The sequence below is a fragment of the Salvelinus sp. IW2-2015 genome, unplaced genomic scaffold (assembly GCF_002910315.2).
Source record: "Salvelinus sp. IW2-2015 unplaced genomic scaffold, ASM291031v2 Un_scaffold516, whole genome shotgun sequence".
In the NCBI taxonomy this organism is placed as follows: Eukaryota; Metazoa; Chordata; class Actinopteri; order Salmoniformes; family Salmonidae; genus Salvelinus; species Salvelinus sp. IW2-2015.
The window spans coordinates 138169-157667 of record NW_019942567.1 but is presented as its reverse complement, the minus strand read 5'-3'; the positions used below and the strand labels follow the sequence as shown (position 1 = coordinate 157667).

General features: G+C 42.7%; 1 pseudogene; it reads left to right on the top strand.

Moving 5' to 3' along the window:
- The window catches only part of LOC112068449 (nucleolar complex protein 2 homolog), a 63579-nt pseudogene that overhangs the window by 41299 nt on the left and 2781 nt on the right, over window positions 1-19499 (top strand).

The following is a 19499-nucleotide window of genomic DNA, read 5'->3' as shown; positions in this document are numbered from 1 at the left end:
GCAACCGGCTGTGTCAAAAAGGCTTTACGGCAAAGCACACCATGCGGGATTATGTTAGCTCAGCTTCTAGCACAGAAAACCATACAGTCAGCCATTTTCCAGCCAAGGAGAAGGTGTCACAAAAAGTCAGAAATAGCGTTACATTTAAATCACTTATTTTGAATGATCTTGTTTGCTGACGAACTGTGTTGCTGGTCGGTTGTAGTAATACTATAAAGTTTTAGATGCCAACCACCATATCTATCTGATGGCACTCCCAGTTTCCAATGTTAGAACAATAAATGTTTGTTTTGTTCGATAAAGTTCATCTTCATGTCCAAATACCTCTTTTTGTTTGCGCGTTTAGTCCTGTAATCAATGCCCACAATGCGCGGGCACTAAGTCCAGACGAAAAGTCAAAATAAATCTGAAAAAAAAGGAAAAAAAGTATTCCCTTTTCGAGCTGGGTGTGCAATTACACAGGTACTTTCCCGAAACGGACGACACAAACAACTGGATTTGTTATCCCTTTCATGCCCTGCCTACAGTCCACTTACCGATATCTGAACAAGAGAGCCTCATCAAAATTGCAACAAGCGGTTCTGTGAAAATTTTATTTAATCAGAAGCCACTGGCAAATTTCTGGATAGGGTTGCGCTCAGAGTTTCTTGCCTTGGCAAATCACGCTGTTAAGACACTGATGCCCTTTGCAACCACGTACCTATGTGAGACTGGATTCTCGGCCCTCACTAGCATAACAACTAAATACAGGCACAGACTGTGTGGAAAATGATTTAATGTGAGCTGGTGTGGAGGAGTCAGGCGCAGGACAGCAGATATGTGTAAAAAACGTATTTACTCAAAATACAAACAAAAATAGTCAATTATTTGTGGCCTCGCTCTTGCTTACAGTATGGTGTGCGTCTTCACGCAACCGTTGGATCTCATTTATTAACCCTTTTCGACACAAATCTTTGCCACTTTCACTTGATTTCTACACTTCCCACAAACAAGTTGCTTGCAGCTGCAACAGGTGTTGTGGGTTKTGTTCTGGGTGCATCTGCCCACCTGGGCGTTTCTCCTCCCCGGAAGCTGTGCGCAATGGCTCGCGTGGAATCTTGGCTGCTGCCTTGGCCCTCATATGTCTCTCACGTAGCCCTTGTGCCAGACTCATGATGAAGTCTCTCCTGTCCATTGTGTTGTTCATGCACTGCTTGAACAACACGTGCGCATTGATAGCGGCCAAGTCAAGCATGTTGTACTGTAGAGCACAGCAACAGACGAGCCAGCCGTGCCATCTGATCCGAAACGTTATACGACACTCGTTCACCTGCTGCCCAATATGGATCCTTTCCCAGATATGTAAAGCTGTTCAGCATGAATAAGAATAAGAATCATCAGAGATGTCATGATCCCTTTCTCCCCCGCCATCTGAGTTGTTTTCATTCTGATCTTGTTGCAACGTTTACACAGCATGTGCTTCCCTTCGTCTTAACGCTTCGAACACACCGACTGCGTCATTGCATCACTGCTGCATAACATTTTGCGCAGCTAGGCAACTATACTGATGCAGGTACCTTTTGCAAATGGTCGCATGCGGTTGGACACATGGAAGAGAGAATAATTTTCGCAGTATCCTCAAAACCGTGTCTTTTTGACACAACTGCTGACAGCTACAGGGACATAAACACAAAAAAATGCTGCTTGGAGACAAGTGTCCACGATAGTAGGATTGCCAGGTCAGTTTAGTAGTGAGCTTGTGCTAGATGTGGCTAGTTAGCGTTAGCTAGCTAGCTGACACCTAGCTTCTAACCTATCAAATGAGTGGTCCTTGGTCTCATTGTGAAAGAGCCTAGCTCTGCCTATCTTTACTATTATATGCATCCTCCGTGCTTATATTATAGGCTCTCACAATTAATTTGAGGATGTCATCGAATAATATATACTGGCAAATAAATTTATAAAACAATGTAAAGCAAATTATGCAATCAAACTGTTTTTTATGAATCACATATTTTTACTGAATGTGTTGCAAAAAAAAATCACATTCATATTTGCTAACCTGTTCTGTCAAGTCCACTCATACAATTTGATGCATACGTTCGATTTATCGAACGTATGCAACCACACCCAGACACACGCACTTGCAACTGCTCTGCCACGCAATGCTGCAAGTGCAAAATGCAGCGTTTCCATTGGAAATGAGATGTACTCTTGCGGTTGTATCGAAACGTCACGACGACAGTCCGGTGTGTTCGAAGCTTTAAGTCTTGCCATTTGTAATATACGCACGCTCTTCCACTGTATCAGCCCACTTCAAGTAATAACGTACTCCGATTGCTGATGTGTACTGAGTTCAGCCATGTCGCCAAAGTACTTAGACCCCTTCCCCCTTTTCCACGAGTTTTTATTTAACAGCCTTTCTAAAATGGATAAATACATCAAAAAAATATCGTCAATCTACACACAATATCCTATGATGACAAAGCGAAAAAACAGTTTTAGAATCTTTGTGCAAATGGATCACACAATAAAATATAATAACATACATGTATGTTATCAAGTAATTCAGACCCTTTGCTTGAGAACTCGAAATTGGCTCCGTGCAACCTGCTTCCATTGACATCCATTGGCAGTTAGTTTTCTACAACTTGATTGATCCACCTGTGGAAATTAATTGCGTTGACATGATTTGGAAAAGCACAACCCCTCACCGTCTATATAAGGTCCACAGTTGACAGTGCATGAACAACCAAGCCATAGTCGAAGGAATTGTCCGTAGCGCTCCAGACATATGTGCGAGCACAGATCTCGAAAGGGTACCAAAACATTTCTGCAGCATTGACCACAGTGGCCTCCATCATTCTTAAATGGAAGAAGTTTGAAACCACCAAGACTCTTCCTAGAGTTGGCCGCCTGGCCAAACTGAGCAATCYGGGGAGAAGGGCCTTGGTCAGGAAGGTGACCAAGAACCTGATGGTCATTCTGACATACAGTGCCTTGCAAACTATTCATCCCCTTGGCGTTTTTCCTATGTGGTTGCATTACAACATGTAATTTAAATGGATTTTTATTTTGGATTTCATGTAATGGACATACACGAAATAGTCAAAATTGGTGAAGTGAAATTAAAAAAATTACTTGTTTAAAAAAATTCTGAAAAATCTAAAAGTGGTGCGTGCATATGTATTCACCCTCTTTGCTATGAAGCCCCTAAATAAGATCTGGTGCAACCAATTACCTTCAGACGTCACATAATTAGTTACATAAAGTCCACCTGTGTGTGTCTGAGATCAAGTGTCACATGATCTCAGTATATATACACCTGTTCTGAAAGGCCCCAGAGTCTGCAACACCCCTAATCAAGTTGCACCACCAAGCAAGCAGACACCATGAAGACCAAGGAGATCTCCAAASAGGTCAGGGACAAAGATTTGGAGAAGTACAGATCAGGGTTGGGTTATAAAAAAAGATCTGAAACTTTGAACATCCCACGGAGCACCATTTAAATCCATGATTAAAAAGTTGAAAGAATATGGCACCACAACAAACCTAACAAGAGAGTGCCGCCCACCAAAACTCACAGACCAGGCAAGGAGGGCATTAATTAGAGAGGCAACAAAGAGACCAAAGATAACATTGAAGGAGCTGCAAAGCTCCACAGCGGAGGTTGGAGTATCTGTCCATAGGACCACTTTAAGGACCACTTTTTTTACGGAAGAGTGGCCAGAAAAAAGCCATTGCTTAAAGAAAAAAATAGGCAAAGGCATGTGGGATACTGTGTTCGCCAAAGGCATGTGGGATACTGCCCAAACATATTTAAGAAGGTACTCTGGTCAGATGAGACTAAAATTGACCTTTTTGGCCATCAAAGAAAACGCTATGTCTGGCGCAAACCGAACACCTCTCATCACCCCGAGAACACCATCCCCACAGTGAAGCATGTTAGTGGCAGCATAATGCTGTGGGGATGTTTTTCATCGGTAGGGACTGGGAAACTGGTCGGAATTGAAGGAATGATGGATGGCACTAAATACAGGGAAATTCTTGAGGGAAACCTGTTTGTCTTCCAGATATTTGAGACTGGGATGGAGGTTCACCTTCCAGCAGGACAATGACCCTAAGCATAATGCTAAAGCAACACTCGAGTGGTTTAAGGGCAAACTTTTGAATGTCTTAGAATGGCCTAGTCAAAGCCCAGACCTCAATCCAATTAAGAATCTTTGGTATGACATAAAGATTACTGTACACCAGTGGAACCTATCCAACTTGAAGGAGCTGGAGCAGTTTTGCCTTGAAGAATGGGCAAAAATCCCAGTGGCTTGATGTGCCAGGCTTATAGAGACATACCCCAAGAGACTTGCAGTTGTAATTGCTGCAAAAGGTGGCTCTACAAAGTATTGACTTTGGGGGCGTGAATAGTGATGCATGCTCAAGTTTTCAGTTTTTTTGTCTTATTTCTTGTTTGTTTCACTTCTTCAAAGTGGTAGGCATGTTGTGTAAATCAAATGATACAAACKCCCCCCAAAAAATATATTTTCATTCCAGGTTGTAAGGCAACAAAATAGGAAAATTGCCAAGGGGATGAATATTTTTGCAAGCCACTGTAGCTCTAGAGTTCCTCTGTGGAGATGGAAGAACCTTCCAGAAGGACAACCACCTCTGCAGCACTCCACCAATCAGGCCTTTATGGTAGAGTGACCAGACGGAAGCCACTCCTCAGTAAAAGGCACATGACAGCCCACTTGGTGTTTGCCAAAAGGCACCTAAAGGAAACAAGATTCTCTGGTCTGATGAAACCAATATTGAACTCTTTGGCCTGAATGCCAAACGTCACGTCTGGAGGAAACATGGCATCACCATTTTTCAGCATCAGGGACTGGGAGACTAGTCAGGATTAAGGGAAAGATGAACGGAGCAAAGTACAGAGAGATCCTTGATGAAAACCAGAGCACTCAGGACCTCAGACTGGGGCGAAGGTTCACCTTCCAACAGGACAACAACCCTAGGCACACAGACAAGACAACGCAGGAGTGGCATCGGGACAAGTCTCTGAATGTCCTTGAGTGGCCCAGCCAGAGTCCAGACTTGAAACTGATCGAACATCTTTGGAGAGACCTGAAAATAGCTGTGCAGCGACGCTCCCCATCCAACCTGACAGAGCTTGAGAGGATCTGCAGAGAAGAATGGGAGAAACTCTCCAAATACAGGTGTGCCAAGCTTGTAGCGTCATACCAAATAAGATATGAGGCTGTAATCGCTGCCAAAGGTACTTCAACAAAGTACTGAGGAAAGGGTCTAAATATACTTTTTTTTGCGTTTTTTTGCAAACATTTCTTATACATGTTTTTGCTTTGTCATTATGGYTATTGTGTGTAGGTTGTTGAGGAAAAAAACWATTGAATCAATTTTAGAATYAAATTGTGGAAAAATGTGGAAAAAGTCAATGGATCTGAATACTTTCCCGAKTGCACTGTAGGGGTACACTGTTTTGAGATTATAATTAGTATAGATGAATGCAATATAATGGCCCATCCTATTCTTCATTCACAATTGGTGACTACATAATTATGCATTGTTGGCGTCCCCTCGCTCGTCAATTTACCCATTCTCCCCCATCATACTATACTTCATTTATTTCATCTGTTATACATTAGATTCGGTTTAGGTTCAGTTTTTAGGCAATTATTGAGGTGATTATCAACTGGGCATGGCACTATCGGGAGAAAGAGCAACTGAGGGACAACTGGGGAAACCATTCAAAAAATGACATGCCCTCCTAAAACTGGTTGTAACTCCAGTTCTGCTCCAGTTCTGTTTGAGATATGAAGACTCTAACAACACAGTGTGTTACATAGACTTATTTAGGAAAAGTCAAGGGCGAGGGAGACATGACTTTAAAAATGGTAATTAACATTTAACATTAGTTTTGATTTATTATGATGCTCTCTGCCTGTCTAGTGTTAATTTACACAATCACTAAGACATCCATTCATATTTTGTTTAGGAAGGTCATACAAACATGATACAACACAGTTTATTTAAAAAGAAGACAGTATCATGTTTTGAGTTGTATTTATCTGTGCRTAGGCTATGGCTGCYGCATGCCAATGAAATCAACTTGTTAATTTAGTAGACATCACATGCCCTACCCTACCACAGTCAACACTTATTTTAGAGTAAGAATATAATGGAATATACCAGAATAAAATAGAAGGGATATTTTRCCCAAATGGTTATTGCTGATTGTTACCAGTAGCCTTCTCTCATGAGGAATGTGCACGGAGCCATGGTTATTCTAGGAAAAAGTTATATTTTGAAACCGAGACCACCTGCACAGTTTTTTGGGGACCAAATAGGTCCATTTGAAACGTAGGCATCTGCTCTTTCTAATCGGGTATGYCAATCAAAACATCTGGCCTGCATCATGGACCTCTGTAGYATGATATGGAAGAAGTGCTGTTTGGTAAGCTTCCTTACCTTCTTTGTCAATGATTAATATTTGYCAAATCATTAACATTGTCACCCATCAGACTGTTGTCAATTTAATCTTGTCTTCAGGCCACATCTATTATTATATGTGTGACATTTGTTTCAATGTAGTTTWGGTGTAGTTTGGATGGGCCYTTAGCTGCGCAGGGAACTGTTGTCTTACACAAATATCCGATCATCTTATTTTAGTATTTACAGTCTATCCACATCTAGATCAATAAATACATTTTTTGACTGGTTACAATTTACATTTGGGGTCCTGAGGTTTCTTATGACCCATTTTAACATAATAAATGCATTAATGTATTAATGTATTATTTATTATGGAGTATTTACACAATTGAAATATCAACAGTCAGAATGACCGTCATGGCCATTCTAGTAGTTATGGGATTCCGGCGCCCTGAGTGTTAACGGCGAGAGCCCATCACATTACCCCGTAGTGGGAGATGTACCGTGCTACAGACACGCCCCCTTTATAGTCTCAATTGAGTATCTAGCCCTAAACATTAGGGAGGCAGCGTCATGGTGCATTCGTAACCAAGTGGGAAGTGGGAATTTACCACATACACCTGGGAAAAATACACTTGGGAATCTCATCTATCATCCTGAGCACCCGCTTACATTTTACATTTYAGTAATTTAGCAGATTCGCTTATCCAGAGCGACTTACAGTGCATTAATCGTAAAATGGCTAGGTGGGACAACCACATCACAGGCATAGTAAGTACACTTTTCCTCAAAGTAGCTATAAGCAAAGTCGGAGCTAGGGAGGGGGGAGAGTCAAGTGCAAGTGTTGGTTAGTATATGGTTGACGCAGCTTGTTAGCCAATCAGCATTTCTCAACGAGTTCAAATCACATGAAAGCATCCAACTGGTATTTATTACTTCACGACTGGTAAATTCCCACCTCTCACAAGGTTACAAACYCAGCATCAGAGTAGAAACTTGAGGCCCAACATAACATTCCTGTCARGACAGATAATGCCAGGAACATTGTGAATGGCATTTCATTTTCCCGCTGTACCGAYACCGAACCATGACCCCAAAACCARAATAAGTACCTAACCGTGGGTTTGGTGAACCGTTACACCCCTATCCTTATCACTTTCCTGCTAGCTAGTCAACTACGGCTAACACAGCCACCAAAAAACAGTGCGACCAGAATAACAGCAAAGTAGCTGCATTTGTTTGTTTAAGCTTTTTCTAGTGACATTATTTGATACATTCACCAGGCATTGAAAATGTTCTCTCTCGTCAGGACAATGTTCAGGGAAGCTAGCCAACTGCACTCTTAACACAATCACTTCAAACTGAATCTGGTAAGACAAACTAGCTGCATTTCGTTTAGTTTTACTTGTTTTTCTGGTGACATTTATTTAGTATACATTCATAAAAAAAGTATGCTGATTCATGATTTTAACTGGCTGAGAAAAGATTTGTCTCGTCCTGACATGGTAATTTTAAATGGGGCAGTGGAGAATCAATTTCAATATCGAAACAATGCTGCACATGTCAGAGAGACAGACAGCCGGTTGATACGTATCTCCATTGTTAAAAACCAAATGATAGTCTAAAAGAAAGGTGAGATGGTTAGTGTTGTTACCGGCATACAATAATACGATTATTGTGGATAGTCAGATTAATATAATAGTTCGATTAAAATGGTTACATTTTCCTAATAATCCAGTTTACATGGACACATTTGAAATCAGGCTTCCTGATGGCACTCTGATACGTGCAGAAAATCGGCATTCAAAATAAACGTTTCACCACAGCGAACATGTTATTTTTGGGAAGCATATTTGATTCTGAGTTCAGTCTTCTAAAGTTTGTATGTGAAAACTATTTTAAGACGCATACATTCAGGTGTTCCGAACTCACTTCACTCGTGCTAAAGAGGGAGACTCGCTCGGCTGGTGCTAGCACATGCACAGATCAAATAAACAGCTGGAACGCCGATTTAAGATGCTTACACGTCCTAATAATTCGAAAGATTTCTCAGAAAACCATGTGTTTTAATCGACATATGATTACTTAGATTTTGACTCTATGCTGATTTAAGATAAGCAGAGTAACTATTGCATAATCTGCCACTGCCATAATCAATTTAATATCGAATTATTAGTGTGCATGTAAACTTACTCYATGTTTAGATGCTTTTTACAGTGAAGATCAATTTTATAAATTGCCTGGCTGAGCTGCTGAGACAGTGAATGGAATAGTAAATAGGCATTCCGCTGTCATAGCCGGTTGTAACTTGTGGAATAAACAACGGCTAGAAACCCGTTTTAACACATAAATAGCTGTGATCCTTCACGTGTGTGTTTTTAGTGTGTTAAGGTGTCCTTGCTTGTCATCTCGCATCAAGTTTCACACATGATTGTGACCCCTCACATTGGTTCTTATAGGTTCTTTCACTCAACAAGTCTCTTGAATGTGACGGGAAAATAAAATGTCAACGTTTCTGAGTACAAGTACTAATTCCAGTGGTGACTGAGTTTGTTGTTGGTTCAGGATGGGCTGCTAGAACAGATGTATGACCTCATCCTGGAGTACTTCCACTCTCAGGCCTCCATTGGTTTCCCAGAGCTGGCCCTGCCCAGCATCATCCAGGTAATATCACCATCATACCTCGTCTCACCTCCCCACAGGATGGACACTTGTCTTTTTTATTTTACACCTTTGCTAAATGGTTAGCTGCTAGCCTCTCTACAGCATACTCAAGGCTGCAACAAACATGACTTGGTTGTACTATATATGGCGWGGAGGCCAGTTAGAAACAGTGGGAGAAAGAGGAAAAGAGATTAAGATTTTAGTGTGGTTGCGTTGAGCTTTAATGTCTCCACCAGCTTGCCGTTGTTTTTACGGCCCTGGAGACCGACCACTGAGCCCACTTCCTGTCAGAGACAGCTAGTTGTGGGTGGGAGGCGAGCTCCTTTCGACGAGCTCAGCCAACCGACCAACGAAGGCAGAATCTGCCCWTGCCAAAGCAAACAGTCACTGAAGTCCTCCTCTTCCTTTGCCCTCTTCCAGAATGAATGACTGAGTTCTTCTTGTACTCTAGTTTTTACTGTTGCTGCACACACACACACACACTGGGCACAGAGTAGCAACGACACAGTCCAGGGGGAAAAGACAAGCACCAGACTAGATGATTATTATTAGTTTTTTTCGCTTCCTATTTTTCTTCCCTCCCTCCCTCTGTCTTCTTCCTCCCTTCCTGTCCTCCACCGCTCCACAGCTGAAAGCCTTCCTGAAGGAATGCAAAGTGGCCAATTACTGCAGGCAGATCCYCCAGCTGCTGGAGAAGGTACAGGAGAACAGCGGCCACATCACAGCCTGGAGACAGAGGGCCGCCTTTGGAGTGGCGACGCAACCGCCGTGGTGAGCTTGGCTGTGTGTGTGTGTGCCCTTCCCGCCAGTCCGTGAGCAAGTGAGCCTGTCGGTGCCAGGTCGTCTGGGCTGCTGTTCCAGTGCCCTCATTTCACCTCTTGAGCACACACACACACACACTTTCCCCTCAGTCCCTCTGTCTACTACCCCAAGTATATAGAAATGCACCTATATGAGATTCCAGCTTGAATTGGGGGGGTTATCAGTAGTGATGTGCTGAAAAAATGTGAGCAKTTACATATCGCAATATTATACTGTAGAAAAATATAAACATAAGATGCAACAATTTCAACTTTTTTACTGAGTTACAGTTCATATAAGGAAATCAGTCAATTRAAATGAATTCATTAGGCCCTAGTCTATTCATTTCACATGACTGGGCAGGGGAGCAGCCATGGGTGTGCCAGGGAGGGCATAGGCCCACCCACTTGGGTGCCAGGCCAAGCCAATCAGAATGAGTTTTTCCGCACAAAAGGGCTTTATTACAGACAAAGGAGAAATTCTCACTAACAGGGATGTAAACAAATTTGTGCACAAAATATGAGAGAAATAAGCTTTTTGTGCATATAGAACATTTCGTGGATCTTTTATTTCAGCTCATGAAACATGGGACTAACACTTTACATGTTGCGTTTATATACTTTTAAAATATTTTTGTTCAGTATACAGTACCAGTAAAAAGTTTGGACACACCTACTCATTTAAGGGTTTTTCTTTATTTTTTTATATTGTAGAATAATAGTGAAGACAGCACAACTATGAAATAACACATATGGAATCATGTAGTAACCAAAAAAGTGTTAAACAAATCAAAATATATTTTAGATTTTAGATTCTTCAAAGTAGCAACCCTTTACCTTGATGACAGCTTTCAACACTTTTGGCATTCTCTCAACCAGCCTCATGAGGAATGCTTTCCAACAGTCTTGAAGGAGTTCCCACATATGCTGAGCACCTGTTGGCTGCTTTTCCTTCACTCTGAGGTCCAACTCATCCCAAACCATCTCAATTGGGTTGAGGTCAGGTGATTGTGGAGGCCAGGTCTTCTGATGCAGCACTCCATCACTCTCCTTCTTGTTCAAATAGCCCTTACACAGCCTGGAGGTGTGTTTTGGGTCATTGTCCTGTTGAAAAATAAATGATAGTCCCACTAAGCGCAACCAGATGGGATGGCATATCACTTCAGAAGGCTGTGTTAGCTATGCTGGTTAAGTGTACCTTGAATTCTAAATAAATCACTGACAGTGTCACCAGCAAAAGCACCATCACACCTTTTCCTCCATGCTTCATGGTGGAAACCACACATGCGGAGATCATCAGTTCACCTACTCTGCGTCTCACAAAGACACAGGGGTTGGAACCAAAAATCTCAAATTTGGACTCATCAGACCAAAGGACAGATTTCCACTGGTCTAATGTCCAAAGCTTGTGTTTCTTGGCCCAAGCAAGCCTCTTCTTATTATTGGTGTAATTTAGTAGTGGTTTCTTTGCAGCAATTCYACCATGAAGGCCMGATTCARGSAGTCTCCTCTGAACACTTGATGTTGAGATGTGTCTGTTTCTTGAACTCTGCAAAGCATTTATTTGCGCTGCAATCTGAGGTGCAGTTAACTCTAATGAACMTATCCTCTGCAGCAGAGGTAACTCTGGGTCTTCCTTTCCTGTGGCGTTCCTCATGAGAGCCAGTTTCATCATAGCGCTTGATGGTTTTTGTAACTGCACTTGAAGAAACATTCAAAGTTCTTGAAATTTTCCGTATTGACTGATCTCTTAACCTTTCTGAACCACCCATCCCGGTATCAGGATAATTGTCATCAGCAACGCTGAATAGCATAGCGCCACAGTCAAATAATATTACTAAAAAATAGTAATATTAGCCTTTTGTTAATCCACCTGTCGTCTCAGATTTTGAAATTATGCTTTACAGCGAAAGCAATACAAGCGTTTGTGTAAGTTTATCGATCGCTCGACAAAACATTAAGTACACTTAGCATCAGGTAACTTGGTCACGAAAATCAGAAAAGCAATCAAATTAATCATTTACCTTTGATGATCTTCGGATGTTTTCACTCACGAGACTCCCAGTTAGACAACAAATGTTCCTTTTGTTCCATAAAGATTATTTTTATATCCAAATACCTCCGTTCGTTTGGCGCGTTATCCTCAGAAATCCACAGGAAAGAGCGGTCACGACAACGCAGACGGAAATTCAAAAATAATATCCATAATGTCCACAGAAACATGTCAAACGTTCAAAGAAATGCATTCCAGGTGACTACCTCATGAAGCTGGTTGAGACAATGCCAAGAGTGTGCAAAGCCTTCATCAAGGCAAAGGGTGGCTACTTTGAAGAATCTCAAATATAATATATTTTTGATTTGTTTAACACTTTTATGGTTACATGATTCCATATGTGTTATTTCATAGTTAATGTCTTCACTATTATTCTACAATGTAGAAATAGTAAATAAAGAAAAAACGTGAAATGAGTAGGCGTGTCCAAACTTTTGACCTGTACTGTATATCGATACTTTGTGGCAAGTTAGCTTTAGCTTGCGCTAGTCAACTGTGCCTTTTCCAAGACGCCTGTATTTTTCATCCTTTAGCTTGTTTGCATCTTCTTTTTAAATAGTGAGCCAACATGTTTTCAGCACATTTATTTCCATGACTGACCAGAACTCCTTTTCTCATGTTCTCTCTTGTCTCTCTACAGCAGACATATAGTGAGCAATATCAAATAGCAATACAATTGCACTACTGAATCGCAATACATATCGTATCGGTACCTAAGTATCGTGACATGTACGTTGAGCTCCCTGGCAATTCCCAGCCCTAGTTGTCAGACATTGCGACTTTTTCAGCAGCCAAGGCTGATGCTTCTTCATTCGTGTGATGGGTCATCAATGGTTGATTCTTTAGACATGTTTGTTTCATTCCAATTAGATAACTAATTGTTTCTGAGAATAGCTTTGAAGCTGAACTGCCCAGATGAGTCCCACCCTCAGCCCACCAGTCTAGGAGAGCTCACGTTGGAAGTGCCTGTGAAAGTCTCCTCCTGCTGAGAGAATTTAACCATCATGCTCTGCCTGACCCCTAACCCCCTGACCGCTCCTGTGTTCGTTACACACAGACAGTGAGGAGATAAGAGGCTACACACGCACACACACACACACACACACACACACACACACACACACACACACACACACACACACACACACACACACACACACACACACACACACACATACAGCGGCCGCCTCAGTGAAATCTGAGTAGGAAGCGGAGGAATGGAGAGAAATTCTGGAGGAGACATCCCTATGTAAACACTGGCGCTGGTTGAAGGACGGCTCTGTGGTCATTAGACGTTCTTAATAGGTTTGAACCAGCCACCCCCCTACCCTTCCTCACCTTAATGAGTGAAGGTTTGCATGTGTGTGTGTGCTTGCGTGTGCAGAAATGCCATTTCCTGTGTGTTCTCCTCTCTCTCATTGTATGCACTCTCCACCTGCACCACCAAACACACACACTCCCAAGGCTGCATTGCTTTGCTCCTTCCAGTTCTGACTGAGTGCCTCGCCCCTGACTCGTGATAAATATTTAAGATTGTTTAGGAGTGAAATTAGAGGGGATGTCTCTTTGTAATTTAGCCTTGGAGAAATGTGTGTGTCTGTGTGCATGCGCGCCGGTAGAGACCAAGAGACAGACAGCGTGGCACCGGGGGCAGCGCCTATCGCCACGGCTCCCAGCCCAGAGGAGCCGGTCGCCATGGCATCCGTCCCCGTGCTACACTGCAGCCAGGTAGAGGCCCGTCTCCGGCTGCCGCGGAAAGGCCATTGCTCCCCTCTGGTCCCAGACACAAACCTCCCCCCCACACATCACCCAGACTGAGAGTTAGCCTAATTAATGATTACCCCCTACCCTCTCTCTACTGTACAATAGAAATACAATATTCAGAACCACACGGAATGAGCACTAGTTATTGGATATGTCGATGAGTTGTAATTGAAGCATTGAGTGTGCCTTGTAGCATCGTGAGGGTACATTCAAGCATTTCAGTAGTATCTTTCGCTCTATCTGTTAGTTTTGAATATTTATTAAACATGCTACTGAAAACGGTGTTTCATTGTCCTCAGATCACATTTAAATGTGTCTGAGCTGAAACATAAATATATTTTTTCTTAGTAGGCTTATGCTTTTTTTGTATATATTTTGAGACATAGGGTTTTTGCCCAATATCCCAAGTAGGTGAACTAGGTGTGAGAGAACTGTAGTCACCAAAATATTGCCGGTAATCCGATAGCGTTGTTTTGTCTGGGTTTGAAGTGTTTTCAAAAGCCCTTGCTCTTTTTCTGTTCACTTCCTCTCCTCTTTGCGCCGGGGACCAGCCTAATAACCGCCACTGCAAATTGTCATAAATAGGTTTATCTAACTGACGAAGGAAGCCGCGGTCTATGCAGTCTATTGGATTTGGAGGTCAGATAATCCTATTGGGCCTGATCAATACCATCCGCAAAGACCTTTAGGGGAAGGGCTGGCGTAGATCCTCCAAGTCTCCTCTTTCAGCCTCTCCGCTCTCCTTCTGTCATCTTTCTCTCTCGCTCTGTCTCTTTCCCTTTATCTCTCTTAGGCTCGGTCTTTTCTTTCTCTCCCTCACTGTCTCTCTCTTGTGATCTGTCTTTGTCTTCATCTCTGCTTTTTACTCTCTCTCTGTTGGGGCGGTATTGGGCGATGGCTTACTGAGCTCGCTAACGAAGCACACAATGTTTGAAATCTAGATTGCAGTGAAAATACACCAGAATACCTCAACGTTTTGATTGAGTCAGATGTAAGGAACTAAATGAGCACCCTTGCACTGCCAAGACAATAATACCTCAAAACAGACACAAACGCAGAGTGGCTATGTAACAAGTGTGTTTCATGCTGTCGTGTGTGTGCAGGCAAAGTGGGAGAAGCAGACTGCGGAGGAGGGCACTCCCCTTACCAGGTACTACAGCCAGTAGAAGAAGCTAAGGGAGAAGGAGATCCAGCTGGAGATCTCTTGGAAGGAGAGGGTAACTATCAGACACACAACACCAATCAACAAAGTAACCGCTTTAGAGCCAAAGACAGTATTTTCAGGACATTAATTCAAATTAATTAATGACCTGATCCTATTTAATGAACTATACATATAACTTGGAATGTTTGAGTAGATAATGCATTGTTGTCAATGAGACCAATCTCTCATTGACAACAATGCATTATCTACTCAAACATTCCAAGTTATATGTAAAGTTTCATGCACACATCTTAGAAATGTGATTGTTTATTCGTTTTTTATGAATTCTTTTCAGTGTGGTCAGTTCTCTACAATTTCCAAGTTTTAGGAAACAAACTGAAGTGTAGGCCAATTAATGTACTTTAAAAAAAACTGTCAAAGTAGTCAATGTGGCCCCAGGCTTGTTATACATGGTCCCAAATCACCTGTATGACAAAACGTTTTCCATAACACAACATTTTGAAATGGAACTGCACATTGACGATTCCTCTCTCGATTAAGATGGAAGACTTGGAGCTTCCTGAGATCAAACGCAGGAAAATTCAGCAGAGAAGGCGGTGGACAAGAAGGAGCTCAAGGATCTCTTTGAGTCTTACAGCGACTCGGCCGACGAAGGAGGACTCAAAGTCAACGATAACTAACTCCATTCGCATACACAGCAGGGTCCTGTTTAGAGCCGACCAAAAATATGTTTCAAAAGTAAACTTTTGACATTGTGACATTAGTGACACATGAGAATGGCCATCTGTTCAGATAAGCATGATATTACCTTTTTTCATAATTMTGATTGAATATCGGTTATCTGTGAAATTATCGTTCGATACTAACATAGCCGTAAAAGGCCAATATCGTCCGCAAATATCAGTGAACTGATATAGAGGTCGGGCTCTAGTCCTGTTCATTAGTCATCAAATGGAAGGGAAACGGTCCAACGCGAGGTCTTCAGTAAGGCCATTCTACTGCCAATGTTTGTGTATGGAGATTGCATGGCCATGTGCTCGATTTTATACACCTGTCAGCAACCGGTGTGGCTGAAATAGCTGAATCCACACATTTGAAGCGGTGTCCACATACTTTTGTATATATAGTGTATATTTGAGTTCCAGTGGAGGCTCTTCATATCCTTCTTGGTAGTCCAGCCCACGATTAGATCGCACCATTTTTTTTCTGCGCCTTCACGCAAATAGAAAATATTTCTATCATCTTATGAAGTCATTCAAATTGCTTTATTAAAGACTGTAATAGACTGAGATGGTATTGAAGACATACATTGTTTCATCTTTTCACGGTGTGATTCAAAATATTTTAAATGCAACCTAATTCAGTGATTTTCGTGCATTTTGGGTAGGCAACTATGCTATTGTTATATTTTACTGTTAAAATAGGGCTCCAAAATGTTCCTTTTTTCCCCCCTTCCAAATAGAGATTTATTTGCCTGTATCTTTCTGCTCCAATATCATAGGCAACTTTGATTTGGTGCTAATTCACCACCTGACATTAGCTAGATCGCTAACTCTTAATATATTACCCACTGCTAGTAGCCATGTATTAACCTAACAGTTTAAAAAATATATATATTTCACCTTTATTTAACCAGGTAGGCCAGTTGAGAGTAAATGTAATGTTAAAAAAAAGGTTCCGTTGTAGCCTGCCAGCCAATGAGGACTATGCACTCGCAATGGCCAATGTTGCTATTGAGCAAAAAATGTTAAGTTGAGAAATAAAGTACACCGACAAAGCTGAGAACATCCTCTCCAACTGTGACAACAGGATAGGTGTGTTTCCCCCCCAATTGGATTTTAAAATATTATACAATCAGAACACACCTTTTCTCCCTAAGCATTTTGTTTCCCCAGGAAAGGACAGAGAGAGTGGCTCGCTCGAACACAGCAGCAGGCCCCAGCGAAAAGGTACAGGGCAGGCAGGCAGACACTTTCATTAGAGGAATCAGAAGGATACTGTTTGACCAAATCATGGTTTTAGACTCCTAAAAAAAGAGGATGTTTTGAGTGAGGTGAACGAACGTGCAGCTCGCACCGATGCGACCTAATATATATTTTTTACTCTCACAGACAAGTCAAAGGGTCGCAAAATGCGACTAAATGGTTGCAGTCTGAAGTCCTGCAGTCAAGGCATACATTTCCTGATACTTCTCTAGATCTGCCGACACTCACTACATTTGCTGTTGGGGCTGGCCAGTAAATGCCCTGGTAGACTCTCTTGCCGGATGCTCATGCTTACACTATGCCTGTCTTGGCCACTAGGAGGCTGTATTGAGTTACATAGAGGCCATCTACAGACTGTTGGCCAGCAGCACAGAAGCACAGTCTTAACACACCCACACATACATACAAGAACACACACACTGTGTAGTAGGCTATTCAGCCCTGCCTCTATGGCAAGGATACAGCTCCCTTTCCGGGATGAACATTTGGCCTCGCTCTTTTTGGAATATGACGTTACTTCCCTAATCCTGAGTCAGTAAAGCTGTATTAAAGTCGGTGTTAGTGAATCAATTTCAGACTGGATCATTCTGAAGAAATGGACAAGGGGCCATAGTGTTGTCAAGCTGCCCTCTCAGTAAGACCTGAGAAACCTCTGTCCATTTTGTCGATGTCCCTACTTCTCTCTTTCTTTCTCTCTTTATCCTTAAATAAGAATTTGTTCTTAACTGACTTGCTTAGTTAAATAAAGGTTACATTTCTCTCTCCCCACTTTCTCTCACCTATATTTTTCTCGTTCTCCTTCTATTTTTCTCCATCTCCCTATCCTTCTGTATTTCTCTCTTTCCTCCCTCTCTCTCTCTCTATCCGTCTCCCTCTATCCATCTCCCTTTCCATCTTCCTATATTTATCTCCCTCCCCCTTTCTCTCTCCTTCTATATTTCTCTCTCAGCTGTCACTCCCTTCTTCCTTTAGCCTCTGTGTCTGGCCCTCTGCTCTGGGTCATCCACAGGACACGGGCATGGCAGGAGCCCTCTTTTACAGCTTTACAGTTGGATACACTCGAGGGGGGGGGGAAGAACCGTAGAGGTCGGAAGGAGAGAGGGAGAGAGTAGAGTGAGGGGGCGCTAGGGGATTTTTTTGCATCTGGTCCTCATTGTAGGGAGAGTCCCCGCAAAACGGCGGGCAGCTGCCGGCGAAATGCCGGCCCTCCCCCCGACGGCCCGCCCCCTCCGTCCCCTTCTCTCTCACAGGAAGCGCAGCCTTGGATCCCGGTGGGGGTTCCTAATTCAAACCAGTCCACTGGAACTGCCAGAGGTGGCCACTCCCCACTACATTCCCCTCTCCTCCAGCTCCCAGGGCTTAACTGGCTGCCCCTGAATGTCCTCCATATGCACACAAGCATGCACAGACACACACACACACACATGCACGCAAGTCCGCGCACGCATGTTTGAGAGAATGAGAGGGGGAGAGTGTGAGGGGGGAGAAGGCTGGTTTCTGCAAATGTTGGGGAATAAGTCATAGGTCGTATGGGGTCAGACAGGCATGTAGATCCCGCTGTCCCTCCGAACCCCAGTGAGGGTGTGTTTCAAGATAGAACGTTTATTCGCCATGTGCACAGGATACAACAGGTGTAAAACAGTACAGTAAAATTCTTATCTTGAGAGCTCTTTCCCGACAATACAGTGATAATAATAGTAATGTAGATAATAATGATAGAAAGTAGAATAAAAAACATACAAGAATTGCGATATAAGTTGAAGAAACACGCGATATACAGGTCCATGCCAGTAACTTATTCATTGTGCAGGGTACTGGAGTGGTTGATGTGGGTTTATACATAAAAAGTTACTGGTAGTAGGATATACATGTAAACAGGGCTGAAAAGTGACTAGTAGTAGGAATATATACTAATGGTAATATGCAGTATACATATAAACATGCGCAATAGTGACCAGTAGCATGATAAAGCAATTTGTGTATGTGGGTAGGAAAAAGAGGGAGGGAAGATGGGGAGAGATTGGGTGTTTTCTCTGAAAATTATGCCACGTGTTGGGAGCTCCTGGGCAGAGGAAGCGGCCACATTGGTGTTGCCATGTGTTACCGACCAATTAGACCCTTCGCTGGGGCTGGGGAGTCTAGGTAATAAGGGGAGAAGAGGATCATGGGAAGAAATGGTTGAGCGAGGAAGAGAAAAAGGTTCTCAAAGGAAGTGTCCACACCTCTCTCCCTCTCTCTCCCCCGGCCACCAGCATCTCATCAAACTCCACTTCAAAGTCCAGGGACCACTCTGCATTAGCCTCTGCTACACACACACATTTTAAATACTTTATTTGAATCAACCAATCAAATTTACAAAAAAAGGATCCAAACATTTCAAAGGTCCCTGTATGCATGGCAGTCCAGGGTACTGAAAGCACCTCATTCTCCAAACAGCTAAGCTGCCCACGACAGCTGAAACAGAGCAGTACCTAGCCAATTGCTTTGCCCTCGTTTTTGTCAGGTCCGCAATCTGGAGGCCACGCCCTGCAAGCCTGTGTATGTGGCCGAGACTGCCAAATATCAGCACCACCAGCTTGCACCTCCACCCGAGGCTGTCCAAGCATGCCACGAGTGGCTGGTATTTTTAAGCAGCTTCTCTGTAA